The sequence below is a fragment of the Gossypium hirsutum genome, chromosome A09 (assembly GCF_007990345.1).
Source record: "Gossypium hirsutum isolate 1008001.06 chromosome A09, Gossypium_hirsutum_v2.1, whole genome shotgun sequence".
In the NCBI taxonomy this organism is placed as follows: Eukaryota; Viridiplantae; Streptophyta; class Magnoliopsida; order Malvales; family Malvaceae; genus Gossypium; species Gossypium hirsutum.
In genome coordinates this window covers 1,636,800-1,659,030 of record NC_053432.1, presented here as the reverse complement: position 1 = coordinate 1,659,030, position 22,231 = coordinate 1,636,800, and the positions used below count along the sequence as shown (strand labels likewise).

The following is a 22,231-nucleotide window of genomic DNA, read 5'->3' as shown; positions in this document are numbered from 1 at the left end:
GTATGTATGGTATCTATCTGTTTTGATATACTGCTTTGAGTTTATTGCTAGTTTTAAAAATAAATATATGTATATAAAAATATTTATAAATATCAAATAATGAAGTTAAATAAATCTCAAATGTAAAATAGTCATCAAAGGTTGAAGTGGTAAAAGAAAATTTTAAAAATATCACTGGCATGGGTTCAAATATCAGCATATATAAATTTTAAGATAAAAATTACTCATCAATTATATAAAATATTTTTTATTAAGCTTCACAAGTACAATTCATCATTAAAAAAAATAAACAAGAAAAAATATTGCATAAATTAAACAATAATATCATCGTATACTATGCATATAACAATTCATAATTTAATAAATTCAAAATAAATAATTTTTAATTTATTTTAAATTTCTCTTTTTAGTATAATAAATAATAAAAATGTAAATTTAAAATTATTTTTTTTGCAAATAAACAATAAAAATTTGAATGTAAATTTTATTTTAAAATTAATTTTTTGGTACCGACTGGTACACCATATTCTGATCGGTACAACGAAATCATTCAGTTCACACTAGTACGATCGATATCGATCGAAATTTGCACCGAAATGGACCCTAAAGTTTATTGTTCCAATTTACTACTAGAATAGAGTGTTTCGACAAAAACAGACTACCATGGTACCGGTCGATACGTACAATTTTGGTCCTAAACCGGTACCAAATAATGTATGTACCGTTCGATAAAAATTTTATGCATTTTGGTCATTTCAATCCGTTTCGATCAATATCGGCTTGTACCCGTGCGTATCGGTTGATACAAATTTTTGATATTTTAAACTATTTTTAAATTTTTTTATCTTATTCATTGTAATTTTTCTATAATTATATTTAAAATTAAAAGGTATTAAATTAAATTATTGAATCTAATTAATAAATTTAAAACTTATATTTACAAATAAATATATTTAAACTAGAATTATCTCTTGGCATATGCTCGAGTTTAAACAAATTACTAAATTTTATTATAGTCATTATGTGTGTGAAAGAAAATATTTTATATTAAAAAATATATTTATATAAATATATTAATAAATGATTGTTAGTGGAATGATAAAAGTTTTTCCTATGAATTTATTGGTCTTGTGTTTGATTCTTAAATAATGTTTTTCAATTGTTAAGTGTTACAAGCCAATTTTTAACCCAAATACCCCTAGCCCACTTACATTCCATCAGACCCGATACAACAAAAATTAACCCAACCTTAACCCATTCAACCCATTACAGACAACCCAATAACTAAAACCTAATCAACTAACCCAATACCTATCAGCCCATTAAACCCTTACCCAACACCTAACCCACTAAACTAACAGCTCACTAACCCATCAAAGACCCAGAGCCCAACAATAGACCCACTACCCAACTAACCCTAGCCCAAACACATGAGGCCCAAATCCTTGACCCAGATTCTGACTTAGGGTTTCAGCTTTTGAAACCTTAAACCTGCTCAGCGCCGCAACGTCCCATCCACCACCGACGCCTGCCATGGCCATCCACTCTGCAGCACAATTCAACTACTCTTGCAAGACAAAAAAAGAGACAAACACGCAATAGCAGCAAAAGAGAACAGACAGTGCGACAAACGGCTATAAAAGCCGAATTTATCATGTAAAAAGGGGGATCTCATTAGCAAAAAAATACAAAAAATCTCTTATCAATAAAAACAGATTCACTGTTAACTCAAAGAAATCGCAGCAAAATACATCAAAAAAACCGCATTAAAGGTCTATTCACTCTTCTTTATTTTTTTGCTTTTTTCGAGTTTGCATATATTATTTCTAATCTAATAAAAGTAATACATATACATATATATTAAATAAATACAAAAAAGAAAAAAAATAGAATTTTTTTTACACGGTGGCCGGCGCCGGCGCCGGTGCCACCCTCTGGCCGAAAATCGCTCGGCTCCCCCCTCTCTCCTTTTTTTTTCTGGCTTTGGCTCCAAATGATTTTTTTTTTCAGATTTAAAGGCTATTTATATCCCTAAAAATGGTGTCGTTTTGGGCATTAAAATTTAGGGCTGAAACGGTGTCGTTTCACCGTGGTTCGGGTCGACCCGACCCTACCCGCTGGGATCCGCGTGTTTTTAATTAGAGGGGCTAATTGTGCTTTCGGCCCCTCCGCTTTCTTATGGTTTTATAATCAGGTTTATTGTATTTTGTAATCTAGCCCCAAAATTTCTCACGGTTTTTAATTTGGTCCTAGTGCATACGCAGCGTTTTAAATGACTGGGAATATTGTGCTTTTGGTCCTTTTACGTTTCTCGCGTGTTCAAATAAGCCCTCTCCTTTCCTTTTATTTTCAAATTCGCCCCAAGACTTCGCTTTGGTTTCAAATTTAGTCCTTTTTATATTTAAATTCATTTTCATATCATTTTTGTTATTTTTTTATATTATTACTGTTTATTATTCCTATTATTATTTATCATCAATGTATTATTATAGCTAATATTATTATTTCTAATATATATGTATGACGTACATATTTTTAAATATTATAATATATTTATGCAATATTGTTAATAAGTTTTATATTTCTAATATAAATATATATATCATTTAGGTTTATGTATTTATCATACATGTTTCTTAATTTTATTTTTTATTTTTATTTTTATTAGTTATATATATATTATTACTATTTTATATGTATATATTATGTAAATATTTAAGTGTTATATTATATATGCATTTTCTACGTGTATATGTTTTTAATATTGTATTTTTATATCTCATGTATGTATTTAGAATACTCTATTATATTTTTCATATTATATCATGTATATACATTTTTCATATATGTCATGTACACGCAATTTTTCAATATTCATTTTATACATATAAATGTATAAATCATGTACATATTTTAATAATACAAGTTACATATACCTTTTTTACTATTTTGTGTATATATTTCCAATATTATACAGTATATGTCCAACATTATTACTAAGTATATGTTATGTACATACTCTTAATGTCATTTTTACATATGTATATTCATTTGATACTATAATTACATTAAATCTTGCATGCATTGTTAGTATTTTTTAATATTATTGTCATATTCGTTATTTGCTTCAATGTATTTCTGTCTTTTATTTATTTTTATTCCATATCAATTTGTTTTACGTTTAAACGAAAATCTTTTTCTAATTGATTTCAATACATAAGGCAATGTATCGATTTAGCATCTAACCGTAGATTTCATCGCTATGTTGGATGGAATTTATCGGCTCGTGTTAAAGATGGGACACCCTTCTAAAAAGCCAAAGAAACTAAAATTTCTTGTCTTTTCAATTGAATCATGACTAAATATTACATTGAACTTGTATTTTTGAAAATCCAAACAACACATGTTTATGAGATACCAATTTTGGGCGTCGCGAGGGTGCTAATACCATCCTCGCGCGTAACCGACTCCCGAACCCTAATTTTTCTCTGACTTTTAACGTAGACCTAAACTCGGCCTTCTTTTTGTTTTAAAAATAAATTTATTAGGTGTCCGATCGTACCTATAAAAAAGATCGGTGGCGACTCCCCTTTTATTTCAAAATCAAACCTCGGTCATTAAATTTTCAATCAAACACCCTAATTAGCGACCAAGCTAAAAAAAAATTTTACGTCGCTACAGCTAGCGACTCCACTGGGGACTCGCATTTTTGAGAGTCGAGTCGAATTAAACGCGTGTTGTCAAAATTTTCAAAATTCCTTGTTCAAATTAATATTTAGTCGTGATCCTAAAATTGTGTTTTTGAAAAATCATGCATTTGCATCGTGTTGTATATATTCTTCTAACTTGTTTTGTCTGGTTGTTTTAAAGCTTTAAATTCTTATGGTTTTAGTTTTGGTTTAGTTTTTAAATAAAACGTAAAGGTTTGTGAGTTTTTCCCCACACACCGTGCACGTGCATTCTTGCATAACATGAGCTCTATACCCAGGCTCCGTCCGTTTAAATGAAAGTAAACGCTATGCCTTCGTGAGTTAACTCGTCCCTCCGCACAGGCTAGTGAATACTTTCGGGTTACATATGACTTATGCTTTCGTGAGTTAACTTGTCCCTCCGCATAAGCATAAGTAAATGTAATCCCTCGAATTGAACCCGTGAGCCTGTGATGGGCTACGACCGAGGCTTCGTACTAATCTTAGTAGATGACAGTACGGACAATTCGAGTGCCTATCTAGAACCGAAACCGTATATAGTGAACCGTACGAGCCACCTAATTAGAGCCATGCTGAACCTTCGCCCGTTAATGGTCACCAAAATAAGTACACGGGAGAAACGCCTCTTGTCTCTCATTTTCTTTACATTTACACTGTTTATGCAAAAGAACTGAATTGGGTAGTTTAATTTGTTTCTCAATTTATAATTGTTGTGGTTACTAACCAAGTTTGTTTGTTTTTATTCTTATTTTACATCATGCATTATAGGCATCATATTAGGAAGGTGTTGACTAGAGATTTGGTTGCCAAAAAACGGGTTTCTAATGGAAGAGTTAATTATACAAACAACCAAGAAGAATGCCGTGGTTCGGGACTGGTCTCTAAAAACTCAGAAAGAAAAAGGGGATAGTCTAGTGGAGGGATGTATTGCCAATCTGCCCGAGCACGTAACTATGAATGTTTGCCAGAATAACTTTGAAGATTTGGTTCGGGTTTGGAACTAGTGGGACTCGGACACTAGGGGTATCTTCAACGAGAGATATGGAGACATAGCCAATTTGATTGCTGTCAACGTAGACGAACGATTGATCCAAGCCATGGTCAGATTTTGGGATCCGGCTTACCAATGTTTTACCTTCAATCAAGAAGATATGATTCCAACTATAGAAGAGTACATTGCTTTGCTTCGTGTTGAAAATACGCAATTCCATAAAGTATATGCGAAGGAGCCTAAGCCGATGACCTTCAAGAAAAAGTTAGTGAGATTGACAAACATGACTGACGCATGGGCCGAAAAATAGATAAAGAAGAAGAATGAAACCATTTGCATCCCATGGACTTCCTTACGAGATTTGGTTTTGAACCATCCCGACATGTTGAAAAGAGTAAATCTATTTGCTTTGGCCATTTACGGTTTGATCATCTTCCTGAAAGTCCTTGGACACATAGAAGTTGCGGTGGTGGATTTCTTCGAAAGACTAAAACAGAGAATCAACCCTATCCCGACTATTTTGGCCGAGACCTTTAGATCCTTAAACAGTTGTAGGAAAACGGGGAAAGAACGCTTTATCGGATGCACGTAGTTACTAAATGTCTGGATTTTGAGCCATTTTTGGAAAGTAGAGCGCACACCGTACCACATGTTTTCAAAAGCTTTCGCCCCGTTGGAAGCCTATATTGAGAGAGAATGGCCAAAGGATGTCACTGAAGAACATTGGGTTTCATTTTTTCAGAACCTTCGAGCTGAAGGTGTAACCTGGAGAGCACCGTGGATCCGCCCTTCGATTCTATTATACAAGGTTGGAAATCAAGATTGGGTACCATTACTCGGATTATGGGGAGGAGTTGGATATGCCCCGCTATTAGTCCAAAGGCAATTTTCTTCGCTACAATTCATATCCGCCACTGGAGGATTAGCACAGTCCGAGTTTGCTTTTACAAGTGAAGGGTATATGAAGAAGGTCCGAGACACTGCAAAGTCTTGAAAGAAAATTCATCTCATGGAATTAGCTCTATATGCTGATACCCTCACCCAAGATTACGACATCTGGAGGAAACAACGGGTGAATAGTCAGCAAATCTCGTTAACAAACTACACCGTCCAGAATCCTTTCTCGAAAGAAATACCGTCTGAGCTAGAAATAGCAAGACAAGAATTTGAATGAGAAAATGCCAAGATGTCTCGGGACCTTAGTGCTCTTCAAGAGGAAAACTACCAATTAAAGATCGACGTTCAGATTGAAAGATCTAAAATAGAAAAAGTGCAAAAAGAAGTTGAAGTCGTAAGAAATGACTTAAGGGACCTCTATTTGGAAAATAAAAAGTTAATAGGCACAATAAAGAATAGTGGGCTGGGCAAGTCGTCGGCGGAATGGAGGGAAGAAATAAGTAACATTAAAGGCGGGATGGAATTTTGGAAAGAAAAAGCGAAGAAAGAGGAGGAAAAGGCTGCGCGGGCTATGATAGAACTGAGGAAGAATAACACCGAATATAAAGCTGTGTCTGCCGAGGTAATGACTAGTCAATCTAAACTTCAAGAACTAAAAGAGAGGATACGAAATTTAAAAGATATGCTACAAGATCGTCAACAACAGCTAGATACTCTCTTGAAGGCTTTGGAAGAAAAGAATAATCAATATGATAGAGACATTCGTGCTTACGAAGAGGGCCTCCAAGAAAAAGAAATGCAACTTAGCTTTTTGATAAATGAAATTCGTGGGGTAGCCATGCACGTGGTACAACAATCGGAAGAAGCTGAAATTCTCATTTGCCAATTCCCTCCAAGTCGAAGATCGAACATATCAGAATTCTTAGCACGAGTAAAGAAATATGGCGATATAGCTAGGAAGTTTGTGTAATAGCTGAATCGAAAATGATAAAATATTTTGCAATGAACTCTTTTGAAGAATGAAATGCCTAAAATAGGGGCTATCTTGAAATCAACACTAACCTCTTGCATTTCTTTCATGACTAACATTCATTTGACATTTATGCATTCATTCATTCATTCATTCATTGCATATCCCATAATCGTTCGCTGAGATTAAAACATACAATTCGCAGTTGTAATACCACGAGACTGGAACCACGTCATTCGTATAGAACGCGTCGACAAGCTAGGGCAATGGAGGCTGAATTCAATGAAAGAATTGAAAGGATAGAAAGAGTTAAGAGGGAATTACAAGAGCAGTTGGCTAAGTCGCAGCAAGAGACAATAGACTTAATGGTGAGATCTCGAGAAGAATCACTCGAACAAAGGGACCAAATGGCAAGATGATGGAAATGATGCCAGCTTTAGTAAAAGGAAAGGGACCTATGAACCCTGACGTTGTGGAACCACAGTTAAGGGTTAATCACAATCAAGATCCGCTCTATCCCCAAGATTCACTCCACCTTATGCACATGTAATGTAAAGAGGCCTGGAGCAGCGAACTGTACCACCTGCTAATCTGGGGCAAGGAGTGTTCGTATCAAACCCGGGGGCTAGTCCTGCTGATCCACTCGTTCCAGATTTGGACGATCCAGTAGAAATAGCCAAGTTGAAAACCGATGATCACGAGGCTCAAAAGAAGTATAGGAGCTTAGAGGAAAGACTCAAAGCAATAGAGGGTACTGAAGCCTTCTCTGCACTGAGTGCCAAAGAGCTCAGTTTGGTGCTCGATCTGGTTCTACTTCCGAAATTTAAAGTACTAGATTTCGAAAAATACGATGGCACGAGATGTTTAAAGGCGCATCTTGTCATGTTTTACCGAAAAATAACTGGTTACGTGAACGAAGACAAGCTACTCGTACATTATTTTCAGGATAGTCTAGTTTAAAGGCGCATCTTGTCATGTTTAAAGAATGCCATCAAGAACGGTAGAATGGAAGGTCAAGAAAGTTTAAGAAGGGTAGCGCCCATGAAGAAGAAAGAACCAGAAGCCCATATGGTGGGAATAGGAAGCCGTTATACCCCTAATCCATATCCAAACCAACCCCGACCTCAAAATTATCCACCTCCGAATTTCTATTATCCTTCTCAAACCCCTTACTACCAAGCACTACCTCCTTCCTATCCCGTATACACCACGAACAACCAAAGGCCCGTCACCACATTCCCACAAGACATTCTACCCTCTCAAAGCCAATCAAGAAATAAACCAAGACCAGCAAGACCCAATCCCGAGAGACCGTAATTCACCCTTATTCCTATGTCGTATGGGGAACTGTACCCAAAACTCCTAGAGAAGCAATTAATATCTCCCCATTACATAGCACCCCTAAAACCTCCATATCCGAAATGGTACGATCCAAATACTAGTTGTGCATACCATGCCGGGAACCAGGGGCACTCTACGGAAAACTGCCTGGCCTTCAAAAGGAGAGTTTAAGGACTCATCGACGCGGGCATTCTGCGATTTGATGGTACTGGCGGTACGTCCGAGAACCCATTCCCAAACCACGCCGAAGGGAATGTGAGCGCAGTGGGAGATGAAGACAAACAACAAAGTAGAAGATGGGTTTATGAAATAAGAACACCTCTGCAGAAAATCTAGGAGGTGCTAGTTGAAAAGAGGTTGCTCTGTCATCTTAACAGAGTATTCGAGGGAAGAAATGCAAAAGGTCAAAGTTTTTACGAATTCCATGGTATTGAGGGGCATGACATTCAATCCTGCGAAGAGTTCAGGAGATTACTGTAAAATATGATGGATAATAAGGAGATTGGGATTTTTTATAAAAGCAAAGAGGCCGATAGAGGAGAAATATGCGCCTCTGACCATCAATCGTTAGGTCTCTCGTATAGCACCGACCGACCGTTAATAGTTTATTATGACGCGAAGAAGGAGCCGGTGAAACCAAAAGTGATAATTGAGGTATCATCTCCTTTCCCCTACAAGGACAATAAAGCAGTACCATAGAAATACGACGTCAATATCGTCACACCTGAAGATGAAAAACCCAAATCCATGACTGGAAGCATTGGCGAAGTAGGTCATTTCACTCGTAGTGGAAGATGTTATTCGAGAGAGGTCGAACCAGTGACTTGAAACAGAAAGGAAAAGCACCGATGCACGTGACCAAAGATGAGCATGAAACTGTGCCTAAACAAGAAGCTAAAAAGCCTGTGGACGAGGAGGAAGCACAGGAATTCTTAAGATTTATCAAGCACAGTGAGTACAACGTAGTAGAACAATTGAGTAACCAGCCAGCACGAATCTCTGTATTATCTCTGCTGATAAATTTAGAATCGCACCGGAACACCTTATTAAAGGTGTTGAATCAAGCTTACGTGGCAAACAATATATCCGTTGAGAAGCTTGACAGATGGGTGAATAACCTAAACGCGGATAATTTCATTTCTTTTAGTGATGATGAAATACCACCCAATGGTAGGGGCTTCGTGAAAGCATTGCATATCACAACTCGTTGCAAGGGTTATATAATACCGAACGTGCTCGTCGACAATGGATCGGCACTCAACGTCATGCCTTTGGCCACACTTTCCAGATTCCGATAGATTTGTCCTATCTAAGGCCTTGCCATTCTATAGTAATGGCATTCGATGAAACAAGACGAAAAGTCATGGGAAAAATTGAGATCCCTCTAGAAGTGGGTCCCTACATATACGATGTTGAATTTCAAGTCATGGACATTACACCATCATACAATTGTCTCTTGGGAAGACCTTAGATCCATTCTGCTGGAGTAGTCCCATCATCCCTTCATCGAAAGGTGAAATTTATCATGGATGGCTGTTTGGTTACCGTCGATGGAGAAGAAGACATTGTTGCATCTATCTCTGCTGATGCGCCATACATTGAAGTGAGTAAAGATGCTATAGAATGTTCCTTCTGATCCCTTGAATTTGTCAATTCCACTTTTATCGCTGAGGGAAACAAAATTCCGGTGCCAAAACTGTCGAGAAATACCAGAATGGGTGTCAAATTGACTGTAAGAAGAGAAGCCCGAGCAAGGAAAGGTTTGGGAAGGTATCTGCAAGGAATAGTTAGGATCTTAAAGCCGGTACATCACAAAGCTCGATACGGTTTAGGGTTCCAACCAGATGTGCATTAAAGAAGAAAACAGTGGAAGAAGGATCAAGAAACAAGGATCACAAGAACCTTAGGCCGAGAATTGGAATGGGAGCCAATAACGTACCTTCTTTTGTCAAAAATATTTACATCTGCAGGGATGATATACCCCGGACAGGATAATACAAAGCACGCTGTTATTAATTAAAAGGGGTTTTCAGAAATTCAGTATAAATGTCATTGACAAAGGAAGTGAGGCAATTAAAGATGTTTCAACGATACGTCCTTGTCCTCCTGGTTTCAAGTTGAACAATTGGACTGCCGAGGACCTTCTTGTAGTTTATAAGTCTTCAGAGTAATGTTCAAACATTAACCCTCTATTATGTCCTTAGATATAATAGAATTCTTTTGTAAGAGCTTGCATTCACTCTTTATCATTTAAATGAATATCAATGAAGATGCATTTTGTCACGATCTTTTGCATTATCACTAATTTCATAATCATCTTCTCATTTCATAGCCTATCTGTACATTTGCCTCATACCATGCCATAACATTTCGTTTGTTGGTTCCAATACTAGGATACCCCTCTATAGTTTCCTTTTCCATTCAACTTTCAGGTGCTCAGATATCAACAGCATGAACAAACCTATTACGAGTCCTGAAATCAATTTTGAGAAGGCTATTTGTTTAGGAGAATTTAAAGTCGAAGAAAATGTCGAAGACTATGTCTCGTCTCTTGACTTGCTAAGACTGGTGGAGCAAGAGGATAAATAGATTTTGCCTCATCAAGAATCTGTTGAAACAATAAATTTGGGAACTGAAGAAAAAAAGCAAGAATTGAAAATCGGGACCTCTATTTCAGAGGACACCAGGCATAATCTGATTGCTTTGCTCCGCGAGTGCAAAGGTGAATTTGCATGGTCATATCAAGACATGCCAGGATTGGATGAAGATGTAGCAGTCCATAAACTCCCATTAAAGTCAGAATGCAAACCTATTCAACAAAAGATAAGACGGATGAGACCTGAGATGTTGTTGAAAATAAAAGAGGAAGTCAAGAAATAATTTGATGCTGGCTTCCTACAAGCCTCCAAATATCCAAAATGGGTGGCTAACATAGTCTCGGTACCAAAGAAAGACGGTAAAGTACGAATGTGTATGGATTATCGTGACCTGAACTGAGCAAGTCCTAAAGATAATTTTCCCTTGCCACACATTGACACGTTGGTGGATAACACAACAAAACATTCATTGGTTTTTTTTCATGGATGGATTCTCGGGGTATAATCAGATCAAGATAGCCCCTGAGGATATGGAGAAAACTACATTCGTAACAATGTGGGAAACATTCTGCTACAAGGTAATGCCGTTCGGATTGAAGAATGCTAGGGCAACATATCAGAGGGCTATGGTGACGTTATTCCATGACATGATGCATAAAGAAATAGAGGTCTACGTCGACGATATGATTGCTAAATCTCGAGGGGAAGAAGAGCATGTAGTGAACCTCAAGAAGTTGTTCGAAAAGCTGAGAAAGTTTTAGTTAAAGCTTAATCCAGCCAAATATATGTTTGGGGTCAGTGAAAGAGGTATCGAGGTTGATCCAGATAAAATAAAAGCCATTCAAGAGTTGCCACCTCCGCGCACGCAAAAAGAAGTCAGAGGATTTTTAGGAAGGTTGAACTACATCGCTTGGTTCATTGCTCAACTCACTAACCAGTGCGACCCAATTTTTTGACTCATCCGAAAACATAATTCCGGAGAATGGAACGAGGAATGCCAAGAGGCTTTTGACAAGATAAAGCAGTATTTGTCTAATCCCCCGGTACTAGTACCGCCAATTCTAGGCAGACCATTAATTTTGTATCTGACAGTGTTCGAAAATTCAATGGTTGTGTACTGAGGCAACATGACGAGTCAGGAAAGAAAGAAAAGGCGATCTACTACCTCAGCAAAAAGTTCACTGGATATGAGACAAGGTATTCGTCCATTGAAAAATACTGTTGCGCTCTGGTGTGGGTAGTTCGGAGGCTCAGGCAATATATGTTGTATCATACGACATGGTTAATTTCAAAGCTGGACCTAATAAAGTACATGATGGAATCACCTGCACTTTCAGGAAAAATGGCACGATGGCAAATCCTACTGTCAGAGTACGACATCGTCTATGTGAGCCAAAAGTCGATAAAAGGGAGTGCAATAGCTGACTTCTTAGCAACTCGAACAACAGAGGAATATGAGCCATTGAGATTTGACTTCCCAGATGAAGATTTGATGTGCATTACAGAAAAAAAATGTGAGTCATCAAAAGAGAAGTCATGGAAGATGAGCTTTGATGGTGCGTCAAATACATTGGGGCATGGAATTGGAGCAGTTTTGGTATCACCAGAAGGGAACCATTATCCGTTCACTGCTAGGCTGAACTTTTTCTGCACCAATAACATAGCGGAATATGAGGCTTGCATCATGGGATTGCGTGCAGCAATTGAATGAAACATCCAAACTTTAGAGGTATACGGAGACTCAGCATTGGTGATTTATCAAATCCGTGGAGATTGGGAAGTGAGGGATCCGAAATTGGTTAAGTACAGTGATTTAGTGGCTAAATTAATCAAAGAAATCAAAGAAATAACTTTTCATTACTTCCTACGAGAAGAAAACCAATTGGCTGATGCTCTGGCCACTTTGGCTTCAATGTTCAAAGCAAACAGAGAAACAGAAATAATGCCTCTTCAAATGAGCATATATGAAGTCCTTGTACATTGTTTCTGCATTGAAAAAGAGCCAGATGGATGGCCATAGTTCCATGATGTCTTAGAATATATCAGGAATCAAAGGTATCCCGAACAAGCAAATGAGAACGACAAAAGAAAAATCAAAAGAATGGCAACGGGATTTGTTCTTGATGGGGACATCCTGTACAAAAGAGGAAAAGATCAGGTGCTCTTGAGATGTGTGGATGCTGTTGAAGCCAAAAAAATACTTAAAAATGTCCATGAGGGGATTTGTGGGACACATGCCAATGGTTTCACTATGGCCAGGAAGATTATGAGACTCGGTTATTACTGGTTGACGATGGAAAACGACTGCATTAGTTTTGCAAGAAAATGCCACAAATGTCAAATTTACGGCGATAAGATTCATGTAGCCATTTTGCCTCTTCATGTCATGACCTCTCCGTGGCCTTTTTCTATATGGGGCATGGATGTTATAGGGCCAATTTCCCCCAAAGCTTCTAATGGACACCGATTCATTTTTGTGGTCATTGATTACTTCACAAAATGGATAGAAGCCGCTTCATTTGCCAATGTGACGAAGACTGTAGTTTGTAGGTTTTTGAAAAAGGAAATCATTTGTCGATATGGTTTGCCTGAAAGAATCATTTTAGATAACGCCATGAATCTGAACAACAAGATGATGAAGGAGGTGTGTGAACAATTTCAAATAAAGCATCATAACTCATCACCCTATCGCCCGAAAATGAACGGAGCTGTTGAAGCAGCCAACAAGAATATTAAGAAGATTATTGGGAAAATGACCAAGACATATAAAGACTGGCACGAGAAGCTACCATTTGCATTGTATGCATATCGCACATCTGTACGGACATCTACGGGGGCAACTCTTTTCTCTCTGGTCTATGGAATGGAAGCTGTGCTACCTATCGAAGTTGAGATCCCTTCTCTACGAGTCTTAATGGAATCAAAACTAGAAGAAGCAGAATGGGTTCGACCTCGATATGACCAGTTAAACCTTATTGAAGAAAAACGTCTGAAGGCAATCTGCCATGGACAGATGTACCAAAAGAGAATGATCGTAGCCCATGACAAGAAAGTATGGCCAAGAGAATTCCACGAAGGAGAACTCGTGTTGAGAAAGATTCTCCCAATACAAAAAGACTTCTGAGGAAAATGGGCACCCAATTGGGAAGGTCCATACGTCGTAAAGAAGGCATTATTGGGCGGAGCTTTGATTCTCACCGAGATGGATGGGAAGGAGTTACCGAACCTAGTGAACTCAAATGCTGTGAAGAAATATTATGCTTAAAAAAAAGGGATCAAGGTGAAAACCCGCAAAGGGCGTCTTGATTAACACGAAAGATTAGGATGAAAACCCGAAAGGGCGTCCTACTGAAACAAGCACTGGGCTTAAAGAGCAAGGTGTTTTGAACAGTGGGTCAAACAGCGAGACTATAGTATTTGAAGCATTTTTGGAAAGCTCAAAATCTTCTACGCAAGAAGCCATGCTCGAAAAGATTCTTGATTGAAGAACGTGGAAGAGTTCATGCGTTGAATATCTAGAGCATTTGTATACATTGAATGCGATCTCTTTCCTCTTTTTGACATTTTTTACTATCATTGATTAACTTTCTTTGTTCGCTACACTTGAAATAAATAAATGCGAGGTATCCTTTTGTCCTTTCCTGACCATTTTCATGCATCTCATTATGTGGCTCATTTACATGATAAATAGTGAAATGACGTACTCTAAACAAAAGAAATGTTAAGCATTACCTGGATGAAAATTTGACAAATACAAGAGTCTCAAAGTAAGAACAAAGTTCAACCAGGGGCAAAAGAGTGATATCTGAGAAACGCAGATTATTCGTGAAGCAAGAGGACAGGTACAGGGCCTAATGAGAAAGTCAAGATTCGAAGCAATGAACACAGATCATAAAAATCGTGACGAAAAAGGACATACGACAAACATGCCTAAGGCGCATAGCATAATCATGTAGGCATAAAGGCATGTGCCTATCATGATAACATCATGCATGACATACACAGGTACTCCAGCAGAACAAAAAATTTTGAATGATAGTTATACTGGATTAAAGAAAAAGACACCTGAATTCTACCAAATGACAGGTTTTGGTATTGTGATGTTTTTATCTTTGCTTTTCCAAAATCAACTCATATTGCGAGAGGTGAGTTGAGCCTTGGCTCGCATGCTGAGGTATTTTCAATTTCTGTTCTTTCAACTTATATTTTTTCAAAAAAAAAGAGAAAAAAAAAGTCAACTCATATTGTGAGAAGTGAGTTGAGCCTCAGGGCACGCTGAGGTAACTTCAATTTCTGTTTTTCAATTCTGTTTTCAAAAATCAACTCATATTGCGAGAAGTGAGTTGAGCCTCGGCTCACATACTGAGGTATCTTCAATTTCTATTTTTTTAATTCATGTTTTCAAAAAATCAACTCATATTGCGAGAGGTGAGTTGAGCCTCAGGACACGCTGAGGTATTTTCAATTTCTGTTCTTAATGTCTGTTTTTGAATCAACTCATATTGCGAGAGGTGAGTTGAGCCTCAGGACACGCTGAGGTATTTTCAATTTCTGTTTTTTCCAATCTATATTTTTAAAAGATCAACTCATATTGCGAGAGGTGAGTTGAGCCTTAGGACACGCTGAGGTATTTTCAATTTTTGTTCTTAATGTCTGTTTTTGAATCAACTCATATTGTGAGAGGTGAGTTGAGCCTCAGGACACGCTGATGTATTTTCAATTTCTGTTTTTTCCAATCTATATTTTTCAAAAATCAACTCATATTGCGAGAGGTGAGTTGAGCATTGGCTCACACGCTGAGGTAATTTCAATTTCTGTTTTCAATTTCTACTTTTCAAAAATCAACTCATATTGCGAGAGGTGAGTTGAGCCTCAGGACACGCTGAGGTAATTTCAATTTCTGTTTTTCAAATTCTACTTTGCAAAAAAATCAACTCATATTACGAGAGGTGAGTTGGGCCTCGGGGCACGCTGAGGTAATTTCAATTTCTATTTTTCAAAAAAATCAATTCATATTGCGAGAGGTGAGTTGAGTCTCAGGACACGCTGAGGTATTTTCAAATTCTGTTTTTAATTTCTACTTTTCAAAAATCAACTCATATTGCGAGAGATGAGTTGAGCCTCGGGTCACATGACGAGGTACTTTCAAAACCTACTTTTCAAATTAAGTTTCAAAAAGACCAACTCATATTGCGAGAGGTGAGTTGAGCCTTGGATCACGCACTGAGTTATTTTCAATTTCTTTATGTTATTTAAAGAGTCAATTCATATTACGAGAAATGAGTTGAGCTCAAGATCACATGTTGTGTAAAGAATAAAGATTGAAGCTGATGGAAGACGCCAGATTTTGGTCTCCCTGAAGTTGCAGTGGAGCAGGTCAAAAGTTGCAAGTTTTGTCCCCTTGAACTTGCAGTGGAGCTGATCAAGGATATCAGATCTTGCCTTTCTGAAGTCACAGAAGAAGAGACCACAAACCTTATCCCACTGAAGCGATAGAGAATTAGATTGAAGTTGTAGACCTGATCTTTATGAAGCTGCATGGAAGCAGATTGAAGCCACAAAATCTCATATCCTTGAAGTTACATTGGAAAAGATCGAAGCTACAAGGCGTATATCAGAATATGCAGTGGATTGAATCCAAAGCTACAAGATGCGGTGACTAAAATGAGGTTACCTGAAGAAAAGAAGGGCACCAAAGAAGTCAAGACCCGGAAAAACCAGGCAAAATTGGCTTTTCTTTATGTCTTTGCTCTATTCTCGTTACATGACAATGAGCAAAGAGGGGCAGCTGTTACAAGCCAATTTTTTACCCAAATACCCCTAACCCACTTACAATCCATCAGCCCCAATACAGTAAAACATTAACCTAACCTTAACCCATTCAACCCATTACAGACAACCCAATAACTAAAACCTAATCAACTAACCCAATACCTATCAGCCCATTAAACCCTTACTCAACACCTAACCCACTAAACTAACAGCTCACTAAACCATCAAAGACCCGGAGCCCAACAACAGACCCACTACCCAACTGACCCTAGCCCAAACACATGAGGCCCAAATCCTTGACCCAGATTCTGACTTAGGGTTTCAGCTTTTGAAACCTTAAACCTGCTCAGTGTCGCAACGTCCCATCCACCACCGACGCCTGCCATGGCCACCCACTCTGCAGTACCGTCCGTTCAACTACTCCTGTAAGACAAAAAAAGAGACAAACACGCAATAGCAGCAAAAGAGAACAGACAGTGCGACAAACGGCTATAAAAGCCGAATTTATCATGTAAAAAGGGGGATCTCCTTAGCAAAAAAATACAAAAAATCCCTTATCAATAAAAACAGATTCACTGTTAACTCAAAGAAATCGCAGCAAAATACATAAAAAAATACCGCATTAAAGGTCTATTCACTCTTCTTTATTTTTTGCTTTTTTCGAGTTTGCATATATTACTTCTAATCTAATAAAAGTAATACATATACATATATATTAAATAAATACAAAAAAGGAAAAAAAAATAGAATTTTTTTTACCTTTCCGGCCACCGTTTACAGTGGCAGGCGCCGGCGCCGGCGTTGGTCCGGTGACGGACCGGTGCCCCCTCTGGCCGGAAATCACTCGGCTCCCCCCTCTCTCCTCCTTTTTTTTTGGCTTTGGCTCCAAATGATTTTTTTTCAGATTTAAAGGCTATTTATAGCCCTAAAAAACGGTGCCGTTTTGGGCATTAAAATTTAGGGCTGAAACGGTGTCGTTTCACCGTGGATCGGGTCGACCCGACCCTACCCGCTGGGATCCGCGTGTTTTTAATTGGAGGGGCTAATTGTGCTTTCGGCCCCTCCGCTTTCTTATGGTTTTATAATCAGGTTTATTGTATTTTGTAATCTAGCCCCAAAATTTCTCACGGTTTTCAATTTGGTCCTAGTGCATACGCAGTGTTTTAAATGACTGGGAATATTGTGCTTTTGGTCCTTTTACGTTTCTCGCGTGTTCAAATAAGCCCTCTCCTTTCCTTTTATTTTCAAATTCGCCCCAAGACTTCGTTTTGGTTTCAAATTTAGTCCTTTTATATTTAAATTCATTTTCATATCATTTTTGTTATTTTTTTTATATTATTACTGTTTATTATTCCTATTATTATTTATCATCAATGTATTATTATAGCTAATATTATTGTTTTTAATATATATATGTATGACGTACATATTTTTAAATATTATAATATATTTATGCAATATTGTTAATAAGTTTTATATTTTTTATATTAGGTATATATTATGTATTTATTTTAATACTATATCATATACATACCCTTTTATATTATTATATATGTTATTAATATCATACTTTTGTTGTTATGTATATATTTTAATATTGTTAGTTATATATATTTTGTAATATTGTATGCATATTTCTAATACCATCATATATTATAACATCATTATATATGTATGTATCTATATAGTGTACGAATAGTCTCTTTTTTATCATTTCTAATATATATATATATATCATTTAGGTTTATGTATATATCATACATGTTTCTTAATTTTCCTTTTTATTTTTATTTTTATTAGTTATATATATGATTACTATTTTATATGTATATATTATGTAAATATTTAAGTGTTATATTATATATGCATTTTCTACGTGTATATGTTTTTAATATTGTATTTTTATATCTCATGTATGTATTTAGAATACTCTATTATATTTTTCATATTATATCATGTATATACATTTTTCATATATGTCATGTACACGCAATTTTTCAATATTCATTTTATACATATAAATGTATAAATCATGTACATATTTTAATAATACAAGTTACATATACCTTTTTTACTATTTTGTGTATATATTTCCAATATTATATAGTATATGTCCAACATTATTACTAAGTATATGTTATGTACATACTCTTAATGTCATTTTTACATATGTATATTCATTTGATACTATAATTACACTAAATCTTGCATGCATTGTTAGTATTTTTTAATATTATTGTCATATTCGTTATTTGCTTCAATGTATTTCTGTCTTTTATTTATTTTTATTCCATATCAATTTGTTTTACATTTAAGCGAAAATCTTTTTCTAATTGATTTAAATACATAAGGCAATGTACCGATTTAGCATCTAACCGTAGATTTCATCGCTATGTTGGATGGAATTTATCGGCTCGTGTTAAAGATGGGACACCCTTCTAAAAAGCCAAAGAAACTAAAATTTCTTGTCTTTTCAATTGAATCATGACTAAATATTACATTGAACTTGTATTTTTGAAAATCCAAACAACACATGTTTATGAGATACCAATTTTGGGCGTCGCGAGGGTGCTAATACATTCCTCGCGCGTAACCGACTCCCGAACCCTAATTTTTCTCTGACTTTTAACGTAGACCTAAACTCGGCCTTCTTTTTGTTTTAAAAATAAATTTATTAGGTGTCTGATCGTACCTATAAAAAGGATCAGTGACGACTCCCCTTTTATTTCAAAATCAAACCTCGGTCATTAAATTTTCAATCAAACACCCTAATTAGCGACCAAGCTAAAAAAAAAATACGTCGCTACATTAAGTCTGCCACTTTATATAAAATATAGATATTACATTTTAACTATTTGATTTAATTGGTGTTATTCATAAATTAGATTCTAATTTAGTTGTAAATATACCATAAATAAATTATTTTTATAAAATAATAAATCTTAATATGAAAATGTTTATATATATATAATTTTAAAATCTTTGTTAAGAAAAATCCTAAACACTTTTCTCTTTTTTTTTTTAGAAGCAGTTTGTTTCTTATCATTTGTTTTGCTCAGCGGCGGTGTCAACTTTCAGGCTGGTTATCGCCCGCCTTTTTTCTCTCTTATATCAACACTTTCTTTCTTTCTTCTTATTCAGTACACAGATCTTCTTTCTTTTCAGCTTGCAGATCTCCTGTGGGTGACTTTTTCTTAACTTCTTAATTTGTTTATATCTTGAGAGTATTTCAAAATAATAAATGATTTCATGTGTCGATTTGGATCCGTATTGTCTTAAGTTTTATATGTTTTTTTGTTTGTTTTTCATTGTTTAATAAATCTTCAATTTTAGAAATTTTTGTCTGCTCTTGTAGTATGTTTTTTAGTCTTACTTATACATGTAATCTTAGTTTTACATGTGTTTTTAGGGATGATTTTGTTGTTGTCTTCTCTAGTTTGGTAAATGCACGACTTTTACTCGCCGCTTTGGACCAACCGAAGCTGATTTCTTTATTGTATTAAGTGCTTGCAATCACTCCAGATATGTCGTGCTTGAATTGTGACAAAACCAATTGTCAACATATCATAATGTTCTACTAATTCTGAGGCTAATGCCTTTGTTGTGTTTATAGAGTTTATCATTCACCATCTACGACGAGTGTTTGCTATTATTTTCTCTCTAAATTTATGGTTCCATTCATTCATTGAATGAATTAATGAATTTACCTTTCAATTTTTATTTTTAAAAAAATACACACATATAACGGGATTTAAATCTACACCACCATAATCTTGAATGTCTCAATTTTATCATCTCAACTAATATCTCATTTATTTTTTAAATAAATGTCTTGTTACATAAATTATTTTGATTATGTGGTGTGTATCATAAATTTTAATTAATAAATTAATTTATTCTTAAAAATTATTGTAATAATAAAAATTAAATTTATAATTATTGTTCACAATAGGGTATTCTAAATTATTTGCTAGTATGATCAATTATTTTAAAAAAATTTAAATATATCATTATTTAAAAAATTAAAAATACTTTTTTTTTCCAAACAAATTGAGTGAATAGGTAGGCTAATTCTTTTATATACTCAATTTTTTTTTAAAGCTTTGTTTCTCTATTAGGTGGTATAGGGATTTTAAATATAATTAATAAAATAAATATTTTAAATATTTCTCTCTGTACTTACTACGATTTAAAAGTAAACTAATAAATTTGAATATAAAAAAATTGAAAAAAGTAAAAAAAAATTAAAACCTTTTTAATAGGTTTAGAAAATATATTAAATCAAATTTGTGAATTGGGAAATGATCTAAATAAGCTTGTCTTATCATATAAATTAATCTTTTTAAAATATATGAAAAATAAAAACTAAAACTAAAAAAATTACTTAAAAAATTACTAGAGCTGTATTTGTAGAGCATTTGTGAGCACATTGTTTCTCTCAAACTCGGAACACAGCCATGCATATAAGGCAACTGTATTCCATGTGAAACTCAAGGATGATTTATGGTTACCTCAATTACTTTGAGTAATATTAATTATTGCAGAAGCAAAAGTTTTGAAGTGGGTATTTGTTGGGAAAGGCAATTAACATGATTGAAGGATCGGTTTAGAGTTAGGCAGTTAAATTATAAGGTTGGTGTCACTTAACCATCTCCTAACCCTTCATTCTTTTCTACTTTCTCACAATAAAATTATTGATTAAAACTCAGTATTTAAACTCACATGGGGTGCCTGAGTTTTCTGCATCAGATTCCGAGGGCTGTGCATGAATGGGGCAAAGCACAGATTTGAGGGTTCCCATGGATCAAATCCAAAACCAAGAACAAGATAAGGTGAATCTTCATAATCAAGGCATTGATGATGCTATACTAATGGCTACTCCCAAGGGAGAGAACATTAGGCGACCTAGAGGAAGACCAGCAGGTTCCAAAAACAAACCCAAACCACCCATTATTGTCACTCGTGATAGTGCAAATGCATTACGAGCTCATGCAATGGAAGTAACTTCAGGTTGTGATGTGCATGAGAGTTTAGCTAGTTTTGCAAGGAGAAAACAACGTGGGATTTGTGTTCTTAGTGGGAGTGGGTTTGTAACCAATGTTACACTCAAACAACCATCTTCATCTGGTGCAATTGTGACTTTACATGGTCGGTATGAGATTCTGTCATTGCTTGGTTCTATCCTTCCACCACCTGCACCACCTGGGATTACGGGGCTAACCATTTACCTTGCTGGGGCTCAAGGACAAGTCGTAGGTGGTGGTGTTGTTGGTGCACTTATTGCTTCTGGTCCTGTTCTTATCATGGCTGCATCTTTCATGAATGCTACTTTGATCGTTTACCATTGGATGATGCTGATGAAGTTGCAACAACAGCAGCAGCAGCTATGCAGAACCAATATCATCACCAAAATGGTCGGCACCATCACTTGGACATGGCCGATTTGTATGGGATGATGCCACAGAACTTGATCACTAATGGGACCAACCCTCCTGAGATATATTCTTGGGCACCAGGACGAACCATGTCTAAAACCTAAGTCCACTGGCAAGCACTACGGGCGATATTCTCATATCATGCATTTCCAAATATGGTTTATTTAGTGTTGTCTTTTTCTCATAGTAGTATGATGATCCTTATGGTATTCAGTGCCTTTTCATTTTATATGTATCCTTCATCAGCCTTAGCCAAGATAATCTTATTGTAGTGCAACTATGTGATTTAAATATATTGGATCTCCAACAATTATCTTCTAAGTATCAAAAGTTACTATGCATTTAAATAAGATTATATATTGATACTATTCCACTTCTTCTTAATTTCGAAATTAAGTAAATTTGTTTCTCTCAAAAAATTCGAAGTAATTTAATCCATGTCAATTTCAAAAGTGAGCAATTAAGGACAATTAATCACGGGTAAATGTGTCCATTGTACATAATTTTGATTGGTATAA

At 35.8% G+C, this 22,231-nt stretch overlaps 1 pseudogene; it reads left to right on the top strand.

Moving 5' to 3' along the window:
* Positions 1–21,014: 21,014 nt before the first annotated feature.
* On the top strand, positions 21,015–22,081 carry LOC107890178 (AT-hook motif nuclear-localized protein 16-like; annotated as a pseudogene).
* Positions 22,082–22,231: the final 150 nt, after the last annotated feature.